This window comes from Rhinolophus hipposideros (genome assembly GCF_964194185.1).
Source record: "Rhinolophus hipposideros genome assembly, chromosome: 15".
In the NCBI taxonomy this organism is placed as follows: Eukaryota; Metazoa; Chordata; class Mammalia; order Chiroptera; family Rhinolophidae; genus Rhinolophus; species Rhinolophus hipposideros.
The window spans coordinates 34,710,980-34,738,892 of record NC_138061.1 but is presented as its reverse complement, the minus strand read 5'-3'; the positions used below and the strand labels follow the sequence as shown (position 1 = coordinate 34,738,892).

The window sequence follows — 27,913 nt, the reverse complement described above, 5'->3', positions numbered from 1 at the left end:
AAATGACTATTTGACAAGGAAACTAAATCATTCATAAGTTGGTAATCTGGACTGGATGAACTCTGAGATCTCCAACTCTGAAGTTTTGGGATTCGTAATCTATGTTCCATAAAAATGGAGTCCTATATTTTAGTTATCTTATTGACTAAAATGCAGTATTTGTTTTCTTATAAGTGTCACAGTGTGTATTTCTCTCTAGAATAGCACGTTCAATAAGAACATAAGTGGCATTACAAAAAAAGCTGTGTTCTGAGCCTCCTGAAGAACTCCATGATACATATGAGTTGTTAGCCAATTCACGAATGTAAAAAGTGTCAGATTAAAAAACACTCTTGCATATGTTGAAAATGTAAAGGCATTGCCTCTAATAGCATAACAAATCTTTCAGTAAATGAGATGTTAGCGTAATAAGAAAATTCTTGGTTGAATGGAGAAAAACGGAAAAACAAAATCAAACAACTTCAAAAATCCTTAACATCCACAGAAGCCTTATTACGAGCTACCACCTGCGGTGTTTTTTGCAGAGTGCAGGCTTCCAATTTATGTACACCATGGTTCAGGGTAACAAGCTGTTTCCTGCCAGACATAGCAATTCATCATTTTAGCAAAGTCTCAAAGTGCTCCACAGATGTACATTAGGGAGAAAAGCAATGGTCTGCCACATGCATTTGGCAAATACTTGTTCCTGAACTGCCGATGTAAATTAAAACTAGATTTGAAAGGCCTGGGAGAAAGACGAGGGTGTCACTTAGTGAACTCCATTAGTTAAAATGGCATCTTCAAGAACTGTAGGCTAAACTTAGATACTGCATTTCTTAGCAATAAATTGGATGAAATGCTTTTGTTAAAAAAAAAGGGGGGGGGGACATTGCTATTGGTTGGTATAAATCTTATCCAAATGGCTAACTAATATTGGAGAGCAATTCTTTACCTACTCTGGGGTACCCCTCATGGAATTAGATTAGTGAGAAGCTGTAGTAGAAGGCTCTTCTGTTTCATCTAAAGAACTCGGCAATTTAACCTCCATAGGAAGGCAAAGCTTCACACTATTACAGTAAGGTAGAAAACAATGCTTTCAGAATATTAGTAAACCACCACAATTGTTAAGAACTGTGGGTATCCAAACCAGTCAGCACCCTGCTTATCAAAACTATTTGGCTGATTTTCATTATAACACTTGTAAGGTTTACACATTTCCCAAAATAAGGATGCAATTTCAAAAATATTACCATTATGTAAAATCAATGAGTCATAATTTTCTATTGATCCTATTTCCTTTTTAGCTACTTTCTTATTCTAAATACAAACATTAATATTGTTCCCTGAATCACTGAATTAAATGTTTTTACTAAACATGGTGGGGGTGGGTTAGGCATGGGGGAAATGAGAAAATAAACTTATTTGTTGGCTTCTATGCTAAATGTTTCTACCATCGCTAACATATGAAACTGAAAAGTACAGTAATACGAAATTAAGTGAGAGCAGACATAAGCTTGGAAGGTCAGTAATAAATGTGCATTTCATAATATGACCATGTGTATTTCATCTTTATTTATTTCAAGCATCATTTGAATTCTGAAAACCTCTGTTCAACCAAGTGTTAAATATATATATATATATATATATATATATATATATAGTTATATATAGTTATATATAGTTATATATATATATAACTATCTATCTATCTATCATCTATCTATCGATATATATATCTATATATATCGATATATAGATATAGATATAGATATAGATATAGATATAGATATAGATATAGATATAGATAGAGAGAGAGAGAGAGGGGGAGAGAGAGAGAGAGAGAGAGAGAGAGAGAGAGAGAGAGAGAGAGAGAGCAGCCCTTCCTTATGGTGATGGTGGAATGGGGACAACCCTGAAATATCAGTTTCTACATTTCTGACACATTACTGCTGCAGAGTCCATTTACACTGGGAGGCTATCTCAATGTAATTATACCTCTTATTATAGTCAGGCTCTTGACTCTCCCTTCAGAAACATCAACTTCCAATGTGCCATTAATGTAGCCAAAAATAAGCCTCACCCAGTTTTGCCTGGGAAAATTGGGCTATCTCAACACTTGAAAAGTATTTGGTTCAGAACTAGCTTGGTGCTTTTTATTTTTTATTAGTCTAACCAGTAGGCTAACCAGACCTACGTAGGGACATCAGAACTTTTTCCATCAACTTGAAAAATCCCTAGTACTATCAGCTTTTGAATTGGGCTTTCCAAGAATTAGGGGAAAAGAAAAGGTTTGCTTTGGTACTTCGAGACAAAGAGAACAAAGAAGCTAACCAAGGCATTGGGACCCCAAGGAGTGAGGCTGGTGATTTACAGTTGCAGGATACCTTCAATGGAAAACTATTTCTATCTTTGACTTAAAGAAGGAGGCTCCCTTTAAGATTCAATACTGGAGATCTGATTGTGTCTTAGAAAACATCTTCTTCTAGAAACTGCTAAAGCTGCCCAAAGGTGGTATAGGAGATTACTCATATTTAGATTTTCTGTCTCTTCTTATATGGCTTTTAACCATCTTTCCATTTATTTACCCAGATGTGAGAAAACAATATGAAATGATATAAAACTGAACTATTTTGTTCTGCTTTCTTACTCTGCAGAACTAAACCAAATACAAAATAACCATTTAAAAAAAAAAAAAAAAAACTTTTTGGCCAGAAAAAAAGAAAAATCTTTAAGTCACTGTATATGAACATGTATATTATTAAAATTTGGCTATAACATTAAATTAATTATATTTTAAATATTTGTCTTAATAGTCTTAATCATTAGCTATACATTCCATCACATCTCAATCTATTTTTCACGAATAAATGTCTTTAACTATTACTGTTTTTAATAATTTATATTAATATTGACCACAAAAAGAGTGCAAGTAAACTGGTTCTCAAATTTTCTGAGAGAAGTCCATAGCAGTGAAGTAGGCAAAGCCTGAAAAACTGATGCAGTGAATTTCCTTCCTCTATAACAGTCTGATATTTAAAAGTTTGTCTAAAATCAGAAAGTCAGCCAAATTAAAAATGAAATACATTATTAGGAAAATTAAACAAATCTTAATATATGAATTATCTAATAAGTATTAGCAGAGAGTGTGCTAGAGACCAGACATTGGGTTATGGAGACAAAATAATGGACTTGGCCCATAAGAAACTCATAGCCTACCGGGAAAATCATTAAGCGAATGCTAGGACATTGGGGCAAATGATATTGAAGAGATAAATTCATGTGGGTTCTAAGATCCTGGAGGACAGGACCCCACTCAAGCTTTGGGTGAGAGTGGTGGGGGGGGGGTCCCCAGATAGATGAAGAACCGGTGGGCATTGGCTCAATAGAAAGGGAGTAAGCCTGTACTTTGCAACAGCAAGAGCAGGGCAAAGTCAGAAGAAAACAAAGAAATGTGTCCATTTGAGGAAATAAAGTTTATGGCAGGAATTAAAAAAAAATCTGTGGTAGCAAACAGCAAGAGGTGAGGCTGGAAAGACAAATAGCTTCAGAACATAAAAGTCCTTGAACGAATAAAATGCTGTTCATATTTCCACTCATATTCCTCAATGCCCAATAGAGCGTGCTATTTAATCTTTTTAACCAAAAGACTTGAGAAGTTTGTTCTAAATATTTTATTTAGAAGAACTTTGTAAAGCTCCACCTCAAAGCAAGTTCTGCTCTCCCAGCAAAGCATTTCTGTAGACCTCCTTTTGACAGTCTTTATATTTGAACTACGCTGTTTAATCATGTTAACTGGAAAAATATATATATATTAACCTACTTCTTCCCTGTCAGTGTGGGTTGGCATCAAATCTCAATAGCATAAAAGTAAGAAAGAGCTCATTTTCTCAGAGCTTTTCAGCAGCTTAATATATGATCTTCAAATTAAAAAACTCACAGTATTTCCCAAATATATTCAATGAAATAGAAACCACAAGTGAGCTATTAATTGTTGTTCCAGTCCAACCAGAAATGCCATGTCTATCTCAGAAGCAAAATTACGTAAAGCAGTCAAATAAATGCTCTGTGCACCCTTCCAACACTACCCTCTGGGGTAGCATTAACTAGTATAAGCAGCAGTATGGTACAGAGGAAAGGATATGAGCCATGAAGCAATGACTATGAATGCAGTTCCACCACCTACAACTGCATGACCTTGGAAATGATAATCTTTTGAGCCTCAATTTCCTCATCTATAAAGTTGGAATAATACGCACCTTCCAGGGTTATTGTAAAAATGAGAATTTCACAACTAGTTATGTAATAAGCTTGGCAAGCCATACAACTCAACAGAGGGGAGCTATGATTAATAGATACTCAGTGACTCTATCCCTACCGAGGTTCTTCAAACCTGTAGCCACTGAGAATCAATGACCTTTTAAGCCACTCAGTTACCCCACTCTTCGTACTCAATTCATGACACACCTTCCTGAAAGGCCCCTCTTTGTCAGTTCCAATGCCATCTGTCATTTCTTGGTTTTGAGTACAAGGCTCAGCAAGTCGGGTCCTCCTGGCAGGACCAGATTGGAATGTCACTGAACACTGCATTCAATGTTTATCCCTTGGATAACAATACAGGTTTCACAGCCTTTTCTTTAAAGAGGCAATTACCATATCATTTAAGTAGGCTGGGCAAAAAAACATTACTCATAACCTCTCGAAATCTCTACTTTCATATAAAACTAAAATATCATCATTCCTTTTTTTTCCCCCTTTGAACACAAAGATTTCAACCTGCACTAATACTAAAGGGCAAGACCAGTTTGACTTGAAGTGAAATGAATGCTGTACCTAGACATAGCTTCACTCTTTCAAGCGCTTATTCATGTTTTACTAAATGGGTTGTCAACTTGCTTGAAGTAAGTACATCATGGCATCGGGTGAAATGAAAGTGCCTGAATTCAAACCACATGATTCTGGCAGGGTCTGAAAATTCTCTTCCCTTCAAGAAGACATTTTCTTCCACTAGAAAATCTGTATTTCAAACTAAACGTTTACATGTTCTACAGCGTAGCCAAGTAGAAAGGGCATAGTTTTTGGAGTCACGTAAACATGGGCCCACTCCCAGTCCTACTATTTACTAGTTTTGTGAACATAGGCCAGCACGCTAAGTCACTATTTGCTCATCAGCAGAAACAGTAAAAGACTGCATATTTCATTGGGTTCTGTAGCACAGAGGTCGGCAGATAAGGACCTGCCACCTGATTTTTACCTCCCATGAGCTGAGAACGGTTTGTACATTTTTAAATGGTGGGAAAAAAAACATTTTGTTTTCTTTTTGATTACATAAGTCCCTAAATAATATTCCTGAATTTGCATCTTGGCCCACAAAGGCTAAAATATTAACAATCTGGCTCTTTACAGAAAATGTTTGCTGACCTTTGGTTTAAATGATTAAGTGGACTGGGAATCTTATGTGTATATTGTATGCACGAGGCACATCGAGGTGCTTAATAAACATCAGTTCTCCTCCTTTGAGGGAGCAACTGTGGCTTTGTGCAATAAGCACCAATTGAAAACAACATCTTTTCAAATGTTTAACCGTTGCCATCACTCATAAACTTTGTGGTACTGGACAATTTTGTAGCCTCTATGAAGAATCATTTTACTTCTCTTCAAAATGATAGTATCGGTATTATTTCTATGTAGGTTTTTCTCAAAAAAAGAAAGAAAGAAAGAAGGAAGGAAGGAAGGAAGGAAGGAAGGAAGGAAGGAAGGAAGGAAGGAAGGAAGGAAGGAAGGAAGGAAGGAAGGAAGGAGGGAAGGAAAGAAGGAAGGAAAGAACGTTGACACTTGAACAGCATGGGTCACTTATATGTGTTTGTTTTTTCCAATACACATGTTAAATGTATTTTCTCTTCCTTATGATTTATTTAATAACATTTTCTTTCCTCTAGCTTATTTTATTGTAAGAAGAGAGTATATAATACATACAACATACAAAATATGTGTTAATCAACCCTTTATTTTATCAGTAAAACTTCTGGTCAACAGTAGGGTATTAGTGGTTAAGTCTTGGGAAAATCAAAAGTTAAACTCAGATTTTGGACTGTGCAGGAGTTCGGTGCCCCTAACCCCTGTATTGTTCAAGGGTCAACTGTAGTTAATTATTTCAAAACAAATGAAAATTGCCTGATATATTCAGTTAGTTTAAAGAAAGTAACTATTTGTAAGTTTACTATGGAAAACTCATATACAATATGTATATATAAATAATTAAGTCACCCATTATCCCACCATCAAGAAATAATTCATGCCAATATAATTTCTTATATTTCCTTTCATTTAATCTTGTATTTTCTCTCTCTAAGACTCCTACTTTGCACCCAGTTACCCTTGCAACTAGGTGACTAAAATCTGGCTAATTAGATAGATGTATATAGATTCTTCCATATGGAATTTCCAGGAAGTCTCTTTTAAGAGCAGAGAGGGGCTCTTCCATTCAGTTCACTTCCTATATCCTACTGGCTACAACAGAGAGATGAAAGGTAAACTAGATTAGCCATTTTGACTAATGAGAATAAGGTACCTTAGAAACACAGAGTACTCTCTGGATGATATATATAGCAATGGGCTAGGAGTAACTTGGGACTTTGAAAAATTTATGGAGCCTCCATACCAGTTCTAGATGGCCTTCCTACACTCAGGTTTCTTTTCTTTTCTTTCTTCTTTCTTTCTTTCTTTCTTTCTTTCTTTCTTTCTTTCTTTCTTTCTTTCTTTCTTTCTTTCCTTTCTTTCCTTTCTTTCCTTTCTTTCCTTTCTTTCCTTTCTTTCCTTTCTTTCCTTTCTTTCCTTTCTTTCCTTTCTTTCCTTTCTTTCCTTTCTTTCCTTTCTTTCCTTTCTTTCCTTTCTTTCCTTTCTTTCCTTTCTTTCCTTTCTTTCCTTTCTTTCCTTTCTTTCCTTTCTTTCCTTCCTTCCTTCCTTCCTTCCTTCCTTCCTTCCTTCCTTCCTTCCTTCCTTCCTTTCCTCCCTCCCTCCCTCCCTCCCTCCCTCCTTCCCTCCCTCCCTCTCTCTCTCTCTTTCTCTCTCTCTCTCTCTTCTCTCTCTCTTTCTCTCTCTCTCTCTTTCTGTCTCTCTCTCTCTCTTTCTTTCTTTCCTTTTCCTTCTTCCTTCTTCCCTTCCTTCCTTCCTTCCTTCCTTCCTTCCTTCCTTCCTTTCTTTTCTTTCTTTCTTTCTTTTTTCCTCCCTCCCTCACTCCCTCCCTCCCTTCTTATCTTTCTTTTTTTTAAAGATTTTATTGGGGAAGGGGAACAAGACTCCATTGGGGAATAGAGTGTACTTCCAGGACTTTTTTCCAAGTCAAGTTGGTGTCCTTTCAATCTTAGTTGTGGAAGGAGCAGCTCAGCTCCAGGTCCAGTTGTCGTTGTTAGTTGCAGGGTACGCAGACCACCATCCCTTGTGGGAGTTGAACTAGCAACCTTGTAATTGAGAGGATGCACTCCAACCAACTGAGCCATCCTGGAGCTCAGTGGCAGCTCAACTCAAGGTGCCGTGTTCAATATTAGTTGCAGGGGGCGACTCCCTTGCGGGAGTCGAGAAATTGAACTGGCAACCTTGTCTGATTGAGAGTCCACTGGCCCATGTGGGAATTGAAACAGCAGCCTTCGCAGTTAGGGTCATGGAGCTCTAACCGCATGAGCCACAGGGCAGGCCCTCAGGTTTCTTTTATTCTTCCTTTTTTGGTGTTTATTTTTTTTTTTGTTCTCCCCTTATATACAAATAGTTTCACCTTACTTCATATACACACTTTTGGCGGGTGGAGCAAAGATGGTTTAAAATAGACCAAAATGTTACCAGCGATTTTTTTCTGGATGGTAGAGTTAAACTGGATTTTATTTATCATTTATGCTTACTTGTAGTTTTTCCATTGTCTACTATAAGTATGTAAGGATTTTGCTATCAGAAAAACATTTTTAAGGGACATATTGTTTGAAATCTCCTGGTCTTAGGGTTAATCTATGAAAGTACCCTAGATTTCATAGTAGAATACATGATACCTAAAAATCTGGCCTTGTTCCTCTCAAACATCCCTAAGAACAGAAGGAATTGGCCCATATCCATCTGCATTAAGTTCTATCAGTGATGTTCATTTTGACAATCATATAGTGTTGGGAGAAGATACAGTCATCTGAAAAAAACAAACTTTCCATCAATAATAGTTTAAGTGCTATACAGGCTAGCCAATAAAATTAGTAGGGAAAAAAAGGCAGAAAATTTTAACACAGGTATAATCATTATTCCTGGGGATATGCCCTCACGGTTGAAAGTGTTGATTTTATCACAAACAGCTTTTTAAAGATTACTAAAAACAATTTAATAAATGATTACATGATGGCAATCACAATTATATTGCAACAAGATCAGAAAGAATAAATACTCTAACTTCTTAATATTAATGAATGTGCATTTATGTCCTGAGATAAAATTTAGAGAGCATTATATATGATTAAAGAAAGCATGGTATCTCTAACGTCTCAGAACATTATGCACTCTAGAGAAGTGCCAGACAGCTCCAAAAGTAGCTCTAGTGAAGATATAGATGATCAGTAGACGCAAATCATACTGAAGACTCACTATCCAACAGTGTTTGAACATAATGTGAAGGATGGAGGGGATAAAGAAATATTTAGGTAGAAGAGAAGTTATGTGGAAGGAACATGAAAATCTGCCAATGAAAAGCTACTAAAAATCCTAAAGGGAATATAGAAAGAGTAGAAAATCATAGCTTAACTGGGTATCATAAAAGTCATCAAATCCCCTGCAGTGAATATCCCCAGACCATACTCTCCCAGAAAATCTATTCACACTTTCCCAAAGTGGTTACCATGTAATCATAGGTATTAAAAAATATAATAGGTATTGCACAATGCAAGTAGACCTGGGGAAAGCTGTGTTTATCAACATTATAAGTTTTTTACCATAATATCTTGAATAGCCATTACAAGTTTGAGAAGTTCGTGCGGTTCTGTGCAACCTTTCTTTGAATTTTTGGAACAGGACAAAAGTAAAGCTGACCTAACATATGATTTTACCCAATGTTTTATAACAAAATATTCCAACACAGAAGAAAAGTTGAAATAGGATAATGAACTTCATTTGTATACATACCCACAACCTAGATTCAATCATTGCTATCACTGCATCTATTTTTCTATCCATATATGTATTTATGTATACAAATGCATGTGTAAGTATATGTTTTATGTGTATGTGCGTATATAATTAGAAAATAAGTTACAGAGATCATAACATTTTACACCTAAATACTCAAGCCTGCATCTTCTAAGAACATGTATATTTTACGTAATATTCTTAAGTGTTAATGATGTGATTAACATAATTCTTTAATAATATCACTTAGTATCAAATTCATATTCAAAAATTCCTGAATGTCCCTAAAATATCTTTAATAGAATTTTTGTTTTTTAATGTAACTGGAATAAATTAGGCTTTATGCAATTGTGGTCGTAAGCCTCCAAGAGAGACCCCAGTGGTTTCTGCCTCCTGGCCTTTATGTCCTTATGTAATCCTGTCACCTTAGCCCCTTGAGTGTGCGCTGGACTTACTGAAATGTTTCTAAAGTCAACAATACAGAAGAAGTGATAGGATGTCATGTTTTGAGATTAAGTTAAAAAAAGGTTTTGGATTTCATCTTGGGCATTCTCTGCTCTTTCTGGAATCATTTCCCCTGAGAGAAGGCAGCTGCCTTGTTGTGAAGCAATTGTGTGGAAACATCCATACAGCAAGGAACGTGAGTGAGCTCGGCAGCTTTTCCTCATAATCTCCCTTCTCTAGATGAGCCTTCAGATGAGACTGCAGCCTAGTCAACAGCTTGATTGCAACCTCACAAAAGACCATTAGCCAGAGGCACCTAGCTAAGCTGTATCCAGATTTCTCACTCACAGAAACTGTGAGATGAAAAATGTTTGTTGTGTTAAACTACTAAGTTTTAGTGTAATTTCTTATACCACAATAAATAACTAATAACAATTTAATTTGGCTATTAAGTTTCTTTACTTTCTTTAATCTTAAACAGTCCCCTGAACATTTTTTTTAATTACATTAATCTTTTAAAGTGACCAGGATAGTGTTCTTGTTGAATGCCCATATTATTGTGTCTAATTGTTTGATTGTTTCATTGTAGTGTCATTTAACTTCTTCCTATATCCTTGTGTTTCCCATAAAACTGAAAATCATGTCAGAGGCTTCATGAGATTGAAGTTTAACATTGTTGGCAAGAACACTTCACAGATCATGTTGTGTACTTCACATTGCATCACATCAAGAGTCATAAGATGTCAGGTCGTCCCATTATTAGTAATGCTAATTCTAATGCTTTATATAAAGCTGTGACTGCTACTTTGCTTCTGTAAAGGCTCTTCCTTCCCTTGCCATTAGCAGGTAATTTCCTAACACCTTTGAAATCTGTACACTGTCTTTACTCAGTAATGCAGTGAAAACTCTATCTGTCTCAAGACAAACCCCATCAACCAGTAAGCCAGTCAAATGGCTCCTTTGTCAAGAAGTCATAAACGATATTATAAAATGTTTCTGATCTTTCCATATAAAGATTATGAAATATACTTACTGTTGAAGAATAATAATTCTTCCTATAATATGTGAAGGTCCAGTAGGATAAAGGTTTTGGCAATCTAAGCTTCTAAACTACTTTGGAAATTTGAGCTCCTTTGACAACTCACAGTCATTTATTCTATCTACAGATATTAAACATGCACATATTAAACATTTTCGGTATAAGAGTAAAAATAAGCAGTCATCATTGACTTCTCCAATAAGTCAGGTAAATATTCTCTATATGAAGAAAAGCAGTTATCCACAGTCTCAAAGTCTGACATTATCATCAGTTTACCAGCTTATTATCACAAACAAAAAATCTCTCAGGTACCCAGAGAAAACCTTTGAATCTTCAGGTATCTTCTTGTTTAATTAGATGTCATAGTTTGATTCCACACTTTCTTAACTCTTCCAGAAATTAAAAAAAGAAAATGGAAAATTCAACGTTCAAAAAACTAGAATTTATCTGAGAATCAACTTCTTATTCCATAGGATGGCACTTTTTCAGTTAGAATATAACTAAGAAGGCAGAGAGATAAAGTGATCGATTTTGCCTTTTGAACACAATTATTTATGCATAATTATCATGATCTCCCTTTACATATATAAATGGGATCTTCAATTTCAGTCTTCTAGATATAGTAGTCACTGGAGTTCTATGATGAAATGCATCTAAACCCATGCGTTAATAAGCCCAAGTTAGAATTTAGTGAATCATTACCTCCATCAATTAAGAGTAAAAAACAAAGTATTGTCTTTTCTCTACTGAAGGATCCTCCAGTAAGATAAGCACATGTTTCATAGAACCATTCCAATGTCTAAAGTCCTTCCTTAAGCAAGTTATTTCTGATTTAGCTATGATTAATGTTCAGGAAAGTTAGATGTTATATTTGGATTAATTTTCTCTGTGAATGAAAGTTAGCTAAAAATATTGCAGAAAAAAATTGATCTTACAATATTTTTTCATAACTTTTATTTTTTTATTTGTATGATAATCCTGTCATCTGATGAATGTTTATGGAAATTATTGCATAGGATCAAGAAACTTTAATAATTGGGGCATATATCCGATTGGTGAAATTAAAAATTTAAAAAATACAGGATTTTATTTTCATTGCCCTCATATTTGAGAAAATTCTGCTTTGTTGATATAGCCTTGAAGCTTATAAACAAGTTAAAATAATTAATCAGTCATTACTGAAAAAACTAATTATTTCCCTTATTGTTAATGGACTGTACATTACAGAGTCTGTCTTTTACAACACTGTTGTCATGGTTTATTTCTTCCTCAGGGAAAACTTCACTAAACTTGGTACAGCAAATTTGTTCAATTAATCTTTTCTTGCAGGCACTAGAAAGAGTGAACTGCATTCTCACCCAGTCTATTTTGCTCTCTTTTAATAAGATGAAAGTGACTTTTCAGATAACCCAGCTTCTCTTTTTCTGATGATTAACAAGTGGAGAGAATAAAGAGAGAAAACTTCCTTTCTTCCTATTCGTTCTCTTCCTGGGAAGCAAGGACCTTGCCTCTCTTGGTCCCTTCCTTCTAGAAGGAACTCCTTTCCCAGTGACACGGAAGCTACCTATGGACAAGAATCATTTGTCCTAAGGGACAATCCCCTTTTTCCAAATGACAAAGGCCTAGGAGTTCATCAGCTGATATGAACATTTAATAGGTCTCCCTTTAGGGCATTTTTGAAGGCCTAAGGATTTAGGAAAATTTGACTAAAACTGAGGATTTGTGCTGTCAGCTTAACCTTCATCAGCACTTCCACAAATGTTTGCAGGACTAGCTACATTTAATTGAAAGGTTCTTCATTCCCAAAGGAAGCAGTTAATTGATTTTTTTTTTCTTTTGCTATATAACTTATTAAAACAGAATCTTAAGAATGTATTCAAGGGGTGAAGTCCAGGCAAGTTGTATTGGTTTATTGTAGCAAGCTATTAGTCTCTTTTGTTGGAGATTTTAAAAGCTATGTTTAGAGTAGTATACTATGAGACTACTCTCACATTAGGCCTAAATTGTTCTATCTTACCTACAATGACACAGACATTGTTAAATGTACCACCACAATTTAATTCATAGTGCCTACTGCATTTTCTCCATCTACCATCCTGGTAAACTCATCCAAAAAAGAGATGATGACCTAGATAATTCATGATGGCTCCTAAAAACACAGCATCCCCTGGCTATCAATTCTTTACTAGTATTCTAGAATTGTACCCCTGAATGAGCATCAAGTTTACTGTCTAGTGTTTATAGAACCTATCTGCTTCCTCTTTCATCTCTTCTTTCTCATCCTTTATCCAATTGCTGAGATATCACTAAAGAACGGTCAAACTTAAGGTTTTCAATCTTGAGATTTTCAGGAATGGAATGGTTTTGAACCTTGATGACTGGCCCTCCTGCCTTTGTCTCCTCTTTTCTCCACACACCAATCCTTTCTACACATTCCTGGTAGATTAATTTTAGAAATGCATAGCTAAAATCCTGACACCCTCTCAGAAACTTCCTATTGCCTACCAAATTAAGATCAGATTACTCACTTTGGAATTTCCAGGGAGAAACATTAAAGTAGGAATTGGGCAGGCTGAGGGTGGGGAGAAATGCATCAGCAGCCATTGCAGAAAGGGAAGAATGGCAGAAAAGACCATGGGTGACACTCTAAAGATATCATCGACTGACTGAATTTTCCCACCTCTCTTCTTTTGCTTAAGCTGTCCCTTTGTCTAGAATGCACTTATCTCAGTTCTTACCTGTGAACATTCAATGGAAAACTTTATGTTGATTTTTTTGTCCAGTTAGAACACTACTACACTTTGGTTGCTATCTTCTCAATGCAAACAAAGTGTAGTAGAAGTTCTAACTGGACTTGTTTTACTCTTATAAAATGGTCTTGTCTCATTACTCCTCAAAGATCAAACAACAAAAAGGGGAGAAAGACCTTGCCAGAATCAGAATAGGACAAAAATCATGCATGTGTGACTCAATGATTTCAAAAATCTAAAACCACTTAGTTGAGGTTGAGTTTCCTTCATTCTAAACATAGACAACTTAGTTGGTCTATATTCAATTTGCCTAATTTTTACTCAGTACAGAAAATGTGGGCATATGTCCCACTCATATAGAATTTTAACTATTTACAACACTTATAACTGAGTATATCAACTTGTTCTTAAATATCAGAGTAAGTCATCCATCTTTTGTGAGTTGGAGTAAAAAGAAAAGACTGAAAACCATTAACATGAGGAAACATTATGGTGCCCATACAAATTAAGGTCTCAATGACTTGACAAAAAGTGTTCTTTCCAAATTATAACTGCTACTTCAATGATAATTCCAAATGAATACCTTGGCTTTCACAATTATGTTAGATATTAATCCCCTGATATGAACATTTACATATGTATTTGATTTATGCCATGCCTATATGCACAAAAGACTTGGGACAATTTGTGATATCAAAACACAAATGAAACAAGATGAAGAAAAATTAAAACATCAAAATTAAGTTTTCCAGAGGAGAAGAAAAATGCAGAACAGGATTCCTGGCACTAACGTTATTTCAACTGAGCATTAGATTTAGAACTGAATTTCTCTCAACAAAGGCAATAAGAGAAACGTAGTTCTCAATATCTGAATAAAAAAAGTATTTATCAGGAGACATGACAAATGCTATACCAGCACTAAATCTTAGAAGGAACTTATCACATGAATATAAAAATTTGGGAAAATATAACAAACAATTTATCTGAATACAATTCTTATAAAAATTAGAGAAGAGTTATTTAAAAGCATTTCAACATTTTTATGGAATGTGACATAGTCCAGACATGTTACACATCGGTAACAGAATTTGTGAAGACCTAAAAAAAAAAAAAAATTTGGATAACCAACACTAAGCCCTAACCTGTCTCTCTCAAGCATCAAAATGTTTCAGGAAACTTTCAACAATTTCTAGACAAAATAAATTCATGGATGAATTCTCTGACATGCGTCAGAAGTGCCAAGAGTTGATATTATTGAGTAGAGAGGCAACTCAAATTTTATATATTGGATATGAAGACAGTAGAAAAAATATTGGTTTAAAAAATGTTATACTCAAATTAGGAAGTATCCAACTTAATTTCTTCTCCTATCAAAAAAATAAATAAATAAAACGGAGTATCTGCAGAACCACCTTTATACATACAAAATCCCAACGTGGAAAGTTTGCTTAAGACCAACCCACAAACTTTCCTTTCTAAAGCTGTAAATTGGTCTCATTCCTCTCCAGTATCTTTCCGTGACACTAATCATTTTTCACTGTCTGAGCATAATCTGATGAGCACCTACTCTGAATTCACAGCAAGTCTACATGAGTAGGTTGAGGTTGAGTTTCCTTCATTCTAATGTTCTTCTTTATTCTATCTACCCCGTCCCCTGGTCTTGCAAAACTGAATCCTTAAAACTCAAGTAGAGAAGTAAATGGTGGTATCATAAGACAGCAAGGAAGAGTTTGGAAAGTTTTAATATGAAATAACACAGAAAGATGTAATGATGCATTAACAGCAACATTACAAACTGCGTATATACCGTGAGAACAATTAGGTAAAAGTTTCACACAAATAGAAAAATGCTCTGTGAAAAATCTTCAAATGCTGACAGTAGGTATATTTGGAAAATGGCATTACAATATTTCTTTCCCATTTTTTAAATATTTTTGTATAAATGGATGCTTTTTATTCATGTATAACAAAATAATTTGGAAAAGCTATATACTTTTAAAAACCTATTTGAAACTCATATAAAGATGTCACCTATGCTTCAATTTTTGTGTTTATGATGTTATTAGTTCTCAATTATTATGAATTTATTTTTGACCTCAGCTGTTATGGTTTTTTGACCTCAGCCAAGTTATGGCTTTTCCCTCGTATATCAAAATCTGTAGCTAAAATGATATGCCAAAGTGATTCATTCAGTGATTTATTTTTGTCTTAACCACAGATCCTCGGCTGCACACAAACTTCAGACCAGTCCCTATGTGCCTGCGAGGCTATTAGGACTTATTTCCTGGTTTGCATTCTGGCTCTTTCATTAACATCTCATTCAGTTACAGGGTCAGTCACTTATGTAGTCTATATTGTCCTTTCCTGGCATCCCAAAGCACTACTCATTTATTTCATTGCCTTCAACTTCAACTAACTTTAAAGAGATCAAATTAACAGGGGTAGGTGGCAGCAACAGATAAGCCAGGTGAGACCAGGAAAGGAATACAGGCAGGTTGGTAAACCAAAATAGTGAGATATACAGAAACATGGACATCATGGAACTTGGTGGCAAAGCTAATATTGAAAGGAGGATTGATGGATGCTGTGATTTCCAGAAAGCAAACATCCAGGGCTTGAAAAAGGTAAGTCAAACATGTTGCTCAGGAAACAAACAGACAAAAATCAGGGGGCGGAAATAATAAGCAATGTCAGCCATTGAGTCCTAAAGTACTTCAGGAGTACTCTATCATATTATTGTATGATTGTAAATTCCAAAACTTGCTTTGAATAATTCTGTCTTCATTTGACTTTGAGGATCTTAGGATGGATAAAGGCTAGACGAGTCAAGTGCACTGGTACAGGACGCTACCACTGGAGTGGGCCTGGGTCTCTCCAAAGAGGCCTATGTGGCCCAAAGAAGGAAATTAAACTATTACAAGATTAAAACATAGTCTAAAAATAAAAGTCATTTTTACTTCATTTCTTTATTGACAATTTACGAGAACCTCTGAAATGAAACCTCTGCTTTGCTATCTGGATTATTTTTTTAAGTAAATAGTATGATATGACATAGTATAGTGTAATCAAAGTATTGTGAAATGTATATAGAAAAGAACTATTTAAAGAAGTCAATCATATACTTTGCGATGCCAGAGCAATTGAACAAGGACTACCAAGAACAAAAACTAGAGATAGCAGAGAGAAGAAATACGTATCTTTCGGAAAAGCTTGATTGTTTTAACCAAGCAGGGCATCTCTTGTTCAATTATATTAGAGAGCTTTAAATTGAAGTAAAAATTGTTTAGTGCTAGAGAGTCTAATTAAACTAGTTGTTAGAATTCTGAGATTCTGAGCTCGGATCAGCACGAGTGAAGACTAGGTAAACTGTTTTAGACTAGGTAAAACTGTTTTAGGGAGACAATACATACTTAAGCTGAGCTAAATATACAACAAACGTTTTCTAGAAGAGACTCCAAGTGCTACTTCTAAGTACATAGAGTTCAGGGTACATATATCCAAAAGACGGTTGAAATTTGCAAGAATTCAGAATTCTTTGGAATCAAAGTCCTTGAATTATAATGTTTCCTTTATTACTTTAAATGTTGACTATGTTTGTGTCATATGTACTTGTGGATTTAATTTGTCTTACTTCTTATTTAACACAGAAAGCTAATTTTTATGTGCCACAAAACCTGATCTGGGCTAATTCTACAAGTCCAATATGCAATTCTTGATTTTACCTGGTGGTCTAATTACTACTACTACATACTTAGCACACCTTTCATCTGGTGGGACAAGTATCTGAAATGAGTCAAAATATGAATTGGATATTTTTAAAATAGCAAAATGTACGGGGTTAAGTTTCTAAAGACATTTTGATTATATGTTGTTTGGACCTAACTTTACCCTTAAGCTATTGACTACACTTCTACATCTGAATGTATTTATTTGCCAAGAAAAGAGAAGGAAAGGAGAAGAACAAAGAAAGGAAGGAGGGAAAACTAAAGGAGAGAGAGGGGAGGTAGGAAAGAAGTCTGGCTTAATTCCATTTATAATAATATTCGTGAATGTAAGACAATAATGGCTTATTAGAGAGGGTTTAGCTTCTTTTCACACTCACTTGTTCAATCGTCTTGCAGTATGTTTTCATATTATTATCCAAGCAATATTGGAACAGAGATTAACAATAACAACAAAAATCTCTCATTTGCCCAAAGTCGCCCTGCCTCTAACACCAGGACATAATTCTCACAAACATGCCACTTCTAAGTATACAGAGTTCAGGGTACATATAACCAAAAAGAGAGTTGAAATTTGTAAGAATTCAGAATTCTCTGGAATTAAAGTCCTTGAATTTTAATGTTTCTTTTATGACTTTAAATCTGGACTATGTTTGTGTTAGATTTACTTATAGATTTAATTCCTTTCAAAAAAATAAAACAAATCCATCCTCTAAAGCAACTTTGATTTATCTCTGTTTGCACAAAAGACCAGAGTACCTAAAAAGTTCTTTGTAAATACGGAATGCAGTGTTTACCCATTGGACCCATCCAGTCATCTGGGAAAACAGAACTCATTTAATTCCATAAAAAAGTATGAATAATTTTACACTCTTTCTATGTATTTGTAGGATAATTGAAGTTGTGTAGCTTAATTGGAATCCTTCTAGGGTGTAGCATAAATATTCTATCACTTATTATATACAAAGTAAATTTTAAAATGACATGATTATCAGGATATTTCAGAAAAAAAATTCTCTTCCCCTTTGTTTTTAGATGACGTTTTAAAACTTCAATATCCCTTTCACATATGGATGGATGATTATATACACATACATACATAATATACTCCCTATTAATGTAACTTTTTGCAATGGTTGAAATTCATTAAGAAATGAATTTCCAAGAATGAATTTTTATAATGAATTTTTCCCATGTTTACCAATCAATACTTTTGTTCTATTTTTAAAAAATGATAAACACTGATCTATTGAGCTTCGGACATGACTCAATTTCAGGAAGTTGGCCTACAGTAATTAACCAGAGGCTGGACATTAATGAATGCCAACTATAATTTTATATATATAATGTGATGGTTCGGTGTGGGGTCGGAGGGATGGTGGATGGGGGGAGGGGGGTTCACAGTGTGAGGGATATGGATGATGAACGTCTAAGTATTACCTTGTTTTGTACACCTGAAACTAATAAATAAATAAATTTATGAAAAAAAATAAATAAATAAAATAAAATAAAATAAAAAAAAAAGAGAACAAGGGCTTTCGGATTGGGTCTAGTCTTGAATGTGGCTATGTGATGTGGAGAAAGTTGCTCATTTACCCAACTGCAGTTATCTCCTCACTAAAATGTTGATAACACCAACTACCTCAAAGGGTCTTGTCCAAATTAACTAAGATAATGTGTGTAAAGTATCAGGTGCAGGCCATTTTATTTTGGTTTTCTTGCCAATATCCTTCACTGCTTTGAAAACACTCACTGTGGGGGAGTATTCATCAGGAAGCCCATATGTCTGTAACCAAACATCATGCCAGGTGCTCCCTCTAAGGGCTTCCCTTTCCTGTGGGCACTTTCCCTGCACCTTAAACAAAGCAGAAAAGCAGGATTGCTTGGTTCATAAATACCCATCCTGATAAACTGCCAGATTCTAAGCTGTAGAGTTCACCTTGGTAAAATCATATTGGTAAATAAATTATGACTAACTTTATTCCAACCAGCCGAGAAAAATAAACAAATAAACAAAAAGAACACCTAAAAGCTGGACCTATGATGCACATTCCACCTCTTTTGTGCTTTTTATAAATGAACAAACTGATATACTCTTCTCCTCCCAGGACTGATAAAATGTACAAGTTAAGATACACACACTTTGTCTAAATCACCCTGATGTTTACTTTGTCCCTCAACAGCATTTCCTCATTCCCACTCCAGATGCTCACATTTCTCTCCAACTGTGGAGAAGTAGGTTTAGATGCTCAGATTTCTCTTCAACTGTGGGGAAGTAGTTATCTGCAACAAGCAGGGAAATCTAGGTTGCCAGGATCCAAGAATCCTAGCTTACTAAGTTTCCCCAATATCTTGTGGATTCCTTCCAAACTTGTTCGTTTCAGAATAGTTTTCTTCATGCAAAAGAATCCCCTCCCAGATGCACTAAGCATTTGCATACAAAATATTTTACAAAGATCAGATTGTAAGTAGGCTCTACATGAAGAATATAGAAATTAAATAAATTTCACAACGGGAATGACTAATAAGGTCCAAAGCTACAATAACAAAATGGAGGAATATTATTATAAACTGCTTCTTCACACTCCTTTAGGTTTTTAAACCCCGGGGTGTTGAGAAAGTATCCTCAGGGTTATGGTGAGGAAAAGTCAGCTACAGTCCTCACAGGAACTCATCCCTTCCAGCGGACTCCGGGAGAGGCACCATCATGGAGCAATGGATGAAGTCCCAGAGCCGAGAATTTGCCTTTCCAGGGATCAAACAAAACTTGTCTGTGTGAATTTCATTCCTTGACTTATTAGGTGGATGCAAAAGTAATTGCGGTTTAAAAGGTTAAAAAATAATTGCAAAAACCGCAATTACTTTTGCACCAACCTAATAAATGGGAGATTTTAGCCATAGATACCATAAATCGGGTATCTCAGTAACTATTTGCAAGAATTAGAAAAAGTTTACACATGTGAGGATGAGTATGCCTATACATGAAATGTATGCATGAATAATTTTAAATATATATATATATGTATATATATATATATATACATATATATATATAATTATGCAAATATCAGAGTTTACATTGTCTTTCTCCAAAAAAAGAATCCATGATGGAGACAGTTGTGCAAATGCTAGATGACAACAAGAAATTAATGGCTACTTTTTTTTTTATCTGTTCTTCATGTCATCTTTAATAAGAATGGCTCTGCTACCATGAAATTGACTGTGAGAAGGCCAACTTGAAAACAGAGTGAGGAAGTATCTCTTTACTTACTCTTCACATTATTTCTATTCAAATTAGAACTCTGTCAGCATTGCTAAGCTTAATTTTAATGCAGGTTTCACAATCTTCTAGAAAAGTTCTATTAAAGCTCAAAGCTTAAGAGTGTAATAGGTCTGTCACTTATTCTGTGAAAAATGTTTTCGAAAGGTCTAAAATCACTAAAACTATTTTTTATGTATGCCTTCTTTCACCATCTCTCCCTGTAAATGATAGGGAAAAAAATCTGGGGAAAGTGGAATTATGATTTTGATTTTTCACAAATGTGATCTCAACAATTCGATTAGACCATACTGTTGTCTGTTACATATTCTGTGCCCCAAAAGTAGCACCTTGATTTCCCCAGGCTACAGTGCACCAAAGGTGCTCCTTCAGGAAATGTCCAAATAGTCCAATTCCTTAACAGAAGTTCACAGAACACAGCCTGAGCAAGAACAGGTCCTGCTTAAAGACTACCTACCACCATGCTTGAGAAGCTCTGGACAGGAAGTTAAGAAGGAGCCTGAAGCCACACACACAGATGCCGGAATGTCTGACACCAGAAGACACTGATCCTGAGCTCTTGGTCATTTAATAGCCATTATAGAAATAATTGCTTACGTACAGGTGGTGTGGATTTCCAAACAACTGACGGCCCCTCCACTGAGACCACGCAATGCCAAGACATGTTCACTTTTATTCATCACCATTTAAAGGGATATTTCTTATGCTATTATTGATCATGTGTTTCTGAGAACATATCCTGGGATCGTGGAGGTTGGGGTGAGAGAAAGAAAAAAATTACTGAGGTTTGGGGGAAAGACTCTTTTAGACAAAAGTATATATATAATGAATTAAAAACCCAGATATCTGAAGGACAAAGTCAATCAACTGCCCAAATTTCCAGGCAAAGTAAATGCCAGTCTGTGGAGGAGAGCAGTGATGTAAAGGAACTACTATTTGAGTATCGAGGCAATATAAGGTAGAGTCTAAAAGTTTCAGCTCTGGTGCCACGGGCTCTACCCCTAACCATCTGAAGAACTTTATTTAACTTTTTGGCCTCAGTTTTCTCATCTATATAATGGAAATCATCTTAGTACTTTGTAGATTTTTGTTGAGGATTAAATAAGATAATGCATCTAAAGTATTCTGAGCACCGCTTGGAACCCACTCAATAAATATTTGCTAATATTATCTTTTTTTTTTTAATTCTTAATTATAATCCTTCATGGTTGGAGAGTCCCTTGTTTTTGGTTATAGAAACTGAGCTTAAGTTTAAAAAAAAACTTTCCTAAGATCACATATCTATAAATGGTGAAGCCAAAATTTAAACCAAAACATTCTTTCACATTAGTAAGTCGTACAAACACAATGTATAAAATGTATTTACTCTTTATCTTGTGTCCTAGATCAGTGATTCTCCAAGAGTGGTCCCCAGACCAACGGCATGAGCTGAGAACATGTTAACAATGTAAATTTTCCGGCCCCACGTCACATCTGTTATTCAAAGTTGACATTACAAGGGCAGTTGTGTGCCGTTACTTTTTTTAGGGAGAACATGACAACTTTAGCAGGAGCATTAAAGAATTTTACAGAAATTGTGAAACACTGAAATCTGTGTTTAGTCAAGACTGTAGAACATTTTACCAGGGAGATTTTTGATAAAAGACAATTCACATTCTAGGACAGATATACCTTGGAGCAGAGAGCAGATCACTATAGTACCAATTTTCTGTGTGACGTTGGCCAACGCCCATAACCAATCCAGGCCTCGTTTCTCTCATTAGTGGAGAGATCTTTCACACCCCTTACAACTTTATATTCTACTCAATTAACTCTAAATGTCCCCCTGATTATAATTTTATAAATCTGGTGTAAAATAAAATATTATATAAATCTCAGAAACATGGTGACCTGTTGGATTATTATAAGAAAATGAAATTCTTAAGTTTTCAAATTGGAGCAGAGAAGAAAAGACTTGTAAGGGGTTTAGAAATTTCATTATCCTGAGACTGAAAGTAAAAACATATCAAGTATAGAAAAATGTCTATGGAATATAAAATTAATAATATAAATAAGCTATCTTTGTGGAGAACAAAACAGAAAAGATTACTAACCCATCCTCACATTAAGTTTACTATAGTGAGGAGCTTCCATTAGAATACAAATGATCCAGGTCTGGTAAAACACTGAAACTGGAATTCAGAAGCCTGAGTTCTAATCTAAGCTCTGTTTCTAACTAGGTGTGAGTTTATTTTGGTCTCTTTGAGACTCAGTTGCTTCACCTATAAAATGTGCACAAAGATGAAACTACATGACTTGGATTTTTCTAAATAAAAAATGTGTTTAATCATTGTTGAAGTAAAGACACATGATTATGTAGGACCTTGCTAGTGGCAAAAGCTACCAGATGAGAAAAATGTAAAGCAATTCTAGAGAATTTTCAGGACGCTTTGGTGTAAGTGTAGAGTATAGGCAGAAGTCATAGAGTCAACCCAAAATGGAATCATCCTCATAGTGAAGAAGGCCTTTCTGGTACCAAATTAATAGCATGAAGTTTAAGTAACAGTCATATTTTTTTTTTTTTTAGGGAGGTCACTTTTCTAATATGATTGTGTAAATAGCATATTTATTTAAGTATATGTCAGATGTATATACAAGTATTGTTCCTTTAGAAAATAAGAAGGAAAAACAAACTAGATTTGGGGCTTACTCACTAGGGATGAAAATAACAAATAAGGAAAATTTACATGGCACCACATGTAATAGGACTTTCAACAAAGAAACTGTGGCAGAAGAAGGAATCCCCACAGTAGCTCTCTGATTTACCAAAGGCCCACTCCTCATCTTGACCTTGTAGGTCGATGCTGTGAGGCCCACACAGGGGATCATTAGCTGTAACTTTGTTATAAATTAGTTTCTAGTGATCAGGAATTCCTGGAAAAGGTGCACCTTTCTGTCTAAAGAGCACAAAACCACATGACTGGTAGTTTTAAAATGGAAAAATACCTCCAAGTTCTTCAACAGTTGGAGAGTCAGCTGGGAACCAGTCACCAAAGACCTTGAAAATCTCCACACTTCAAATTCTATTTATGGAGAATACAATAAGAAACTTGGTGGCTAGTATTATTAATGCCTCTTTCAACTCAGGAAAGGGAAATCAGATATTTAAAATTATTTTGAGAGACATCTGATTCTTTTTTTCTGCCACAGCAGGCATACAGGGCATGGTACACCATAACTCACCTTCGGAAAAACATCCATTCAAAGGGAGAGGCGTCTCTTGGACGGAGCTGCACCAGGAGGGAGCATGGAGGTGCAAGGAAAGGAAAGATCACCATGTGACTAGAGCAATGAGAGAATGAGAAAGGAGGGGAGAGGGAGGCAGGAAGGAAAGAGGGAGGGGAGAGAGAGAGACAGAGAGAGACAGAGAGAGACAGAGAGAGAGAGATGAATCTGGGGAGATCAGCAGTGGCCAGGGGAGGATAGGCTTTGAAGACAATGCTATAGACCCAGGCTTCATCCTTAGGAGTAACAAGAAGTCATGGAAAGGTTTTATGCAGGGAGGTGACATGAGTATATCTGAATTACTGAAAGAAAATGTTTCCTGAGGGTCAATAGGATTGCTCCAGTAGTGTAACCTCCAAAGAGTCCCAAGGTGTCAGTGAGGCAAGTAATATATAGGTTCATCATCATCATCATCATCATCATCATCATCATCATCATCATCGTCATCACCGTCATAGCCTGGGGACAGCAGTTCCTATGAGAAATCCCAGTGGTCACACAGCAGCATTCTAATGCTCTACCAGGTATAGACACCAGTACTAACAGCAGCCCAGAGAATATGCTCAGACAAAAGCAACACAAATTAACTCTGGCAGTTATTTGGCTCAGCTTTCAGAATCCATCTTAAAAACAAAAGCATTTTTCAGTAGCCAAAGAAGATGGAAAGGGCTGGCAACTGGCAAAATCACTACTGAACCTGTAGCAATCCAGCCTTACAAGTAGCAATGACCATTGAGTATTTTTTTTTTTTTTTTTTTTTTTTGCTATTGCATAGGAACATCTGTGTTGACATTAGGGGATGTGAAATATAAGCACAAAAGAGAAATGACTAAATATATTAAAAAATCAAAATCACAGTTTGATGTGGCATTTAATAACACAGGGGGCCAAATTATGTGACTGATAGTTACAAAATGGGTAAACACACTGGAATGAAAATAAAAACCAACACTGACAATCAAAAAAAAAATCCTTGCGTTTTGGCAGTACATTTATATGCCTGCTGTGTTCCTTTTCCTCACCCTCAAACTTACTTCTTATTTAGAAAAATAAAGAAGAAAAGTAGGATGGGGAGATGAGCAGTGATGTAGGATCATTCCTCTTTTAGCATGTAGCTTCCCCCGAAATTCCTCAGTTAGGAAGGCATTCTAGTGCACAACAGAAATCCTATTGCAAAGAACTCTGATGATTTATAATATCATTCATTCATGGAGTTTTTATTTTTCTGATAGTGCCACAACAGCTTCAACTCTTTAACAAAATATAAAGTCTATGATAGCTTTAGTACAAAAAAATCAGATGAAAGTTTTATTTAGTAAGCATATTAGAGAACCCCCCCCACACACACACAGATTACTACAGAGAACTCGAAAGTATTAAGTATATATTTTTATAATGTTAAGGTATGTGAGAATTTCTAAATGTGAAACCGTAAAGGAAAAAAGTGGATTGACCTGAATATATAAAACTTTAAAAATTTTACATGAGGTCAAAGTGTGGCAAGCAATATTTTTTAAATCAATAACAAATAGGAAAGTAAAAAATTCTGAAGTTGTGGGGCAAATCTTAATTAAGTTTGGTCACCTTAGTTTTTGACGTTATCTATAATTTCCTTTGGAGATACTATGCCATCGGTTCACAGCCTTGCAAAATAAATAGTAACGAGGTGAATTCACCTGGGAATGTAAAGGAGGGATGAATATTATTTACTCTTTCAACTCTATGAGTGTGAACTTGTGCAATGGCACAGGGCTCAAGCTTAGAAGATCCCTATGCTTGATTTAATACTATTCTGTCAATATCTTCCAATTTTTAACAGTTTTTGAAAAAGGAACCCTGAATTTTCATTTTGCCCTGGATCCTGCCAGGTATGTACTGGTCCCGCATACACTGTTCTACAAACTGCCTGTTTACAAAGGGGTCAATTTGTGCCAAAGAATACCAAGATGCTTAAGAAATAGCTCTCATCGTGAAAAGTTTATAATCCAGAAATAAAAGTAAGTTTTATAGTCAGTGTATAATAAAACAAAGTAGAAAATGAGACACATGGTAGAGATGAAGCTCCACAGCAGGGAGAGGTTATATCTTGGTGGAATGAGGACGTTATCTGTGGAAGAGACAGCTTTTTGTTGGATCTAAAAAGAGAGATTTGAACACTGACAATGGGGAGAAAAGGCAAGAGAGGAAGTGTGCTATATAAAAGCACAGAGACTGCCTGGGCACATGGAATCATTTCGTTTGCCTGGGGCAAGACGAAATCAGTCTGCAAAAGCATGCTGGCACTGGCTGTGGGAGGGCCCTGAATATTCCAGCTAATGAGGCTCTACATAATTCAATGGGACCTGTGAGCCATGGAAGGGTGAGAAAGAGAACCAGTTGGTCACGGTCATAATTTAGGGAAGATTAAAGCTGGCCCCGGGCAATGATCGGCATTATGTCACCTCTCTGGATTCCCAGCCCAGTACTACATTCACAAATGATGTGGACTTGATGTTTTACACAGTGGCCAGATGGAAAGTGACATCAAAGTCACTCCCTACTTCTTTTTAATTCAACCTGTTACACTTGCTCTAAGCTGCCCAACAAGAAATGGGTATTTACTCCAAAGAACCAACTTTTATTGTTTAAGCTTTGAATTTTCAGAATAACATAAATTTAGGCATCTCAGAGAATAATACAAAAACCAAACAATATCCCGGGTCAATTAAACTAAAGAAAACACAGACATCTCCAATCTCTATTTTCTGAAATAGTGCCTCTAAAAAAAGAAGGTTTTGTTGGAGCAATAGAAGACAACATTGATACTCTTTCCATTTCCTTGAAAAAACAAACTTATGGAAGCTGAAATCAACATCGAAAGTTCCCAACACGTAAGTACATGAGACAAATAATGGGCTCTGTCCTATAAGGAAGCATTTCTTTGATTACCAGTCGTGATCTTTCTCTATTAGGGCTACATCGGAAGAAATCAATAACTTGCACTGAAACAAAAGCTTACAAATGAATATTAATACCTCTGTCTCTTTCTCTCTATCTCCACACACACACACATACACACACACACACACTCCTCTGTATCATTCTATGCATATTAATCAACATACATACACCCATATATCAGCACACATACATATAAACATATATATGTATATATACATAAATACGGCACCTGAAAAATTTCATTTCCTTTCAAACTATACTTGACTCCAAACAGAAATTCACATTTCCACCTCTACTAAATGTTTCCTCTAATCACATTGAGAAAAAAGCCCAACACTCTATTGATAGAGTAATATTTCAATATATTATTACTTGACATTGAATTAGAATTTTATTGTCCTTTTAGCAGGAATATGATGAATAAATTTTAGTGAAAATGAAAATATATAAACAATGAATCAAAAACAAATTAAGTTAACCACAAGGAATACTGAAGTAAAGAATATTAAAATTGCATCTTCAGAAAATTCAATAGATATCTCTTAAGATGTATCACTGAAAGAAAATGTGAACTTGATTTTCTAGCTCCATTTTTTAAATGATTTCCTCACCAAAAATAAAAATGAAAAAGCTACTTTACTATTCTAGCTATTAAAAATGAAATCCTAATTGGTGGTACACACCCATTAGCTCACAAAATCTGTGTATCACTATTTAAAGACGGTTCTGTTTAAAAAAAAAAATGATACAAAATAAATACTTTTTGAAAAAAATCAGAGTTGTCAATATTCTTCTCAATAAAATTACATGTTTTCTTCAAAATAAAATAAGCTTAGAGACAAAGAAATGCATTTTGGTGAATCTCAGTGTATTCCTAAGAAATGAAAAGCTGTTGTTTTTTTTTATTCCAATTCCCATGCTATGTTGAGTTATTATGATAATATGTAATATCAAGAAAAGAAACACTTTTGATATTTCAGAACTGCAACATGAAATGAATTTGATTTGGGAAATTAAACTCAGGATTAAAGTAAGCTAGGCTTCTTCTTGGAACTTTTCCATGTTAGTCATCTGAACTTTACTATGGCAACTCACACAAGAGATGAGTCAATCTTACAGTGTGGCTTTCTTTAGAAGAGATCCCATAAATATATTATCTGGTACACGATTAGAGATGGACTCAATATCCCTTTTTTTGTTCATACAAATTCTCGTGTGTTTCCGTGAGCTGCACTCCTCCATGAAAGAATGTTGAATGAAACTCTGAAGTTTGGACTTAACCATGCATCATATGATGGCACCAGAAATATGCAGAAGCCAATCCAAAGTCTTGCACTTCGACAAC

The 27,913-nt window shown here is 35.3% G+C and overlaps 1 protein-coding gene across 2 annotated transcripts in view; it reads right to left on the bottom strand.

The window, feature by feature from the left end:
* PRKG1 (protein kinase cGMP-dependent 1) overlaps positions 1–27,913 on the bottom strand; it is a 1,143,489-nt gene that overhangs the window by 355,570 nt on the left and 760,006 nt on the right. The window lies entirely within an intron of this gene.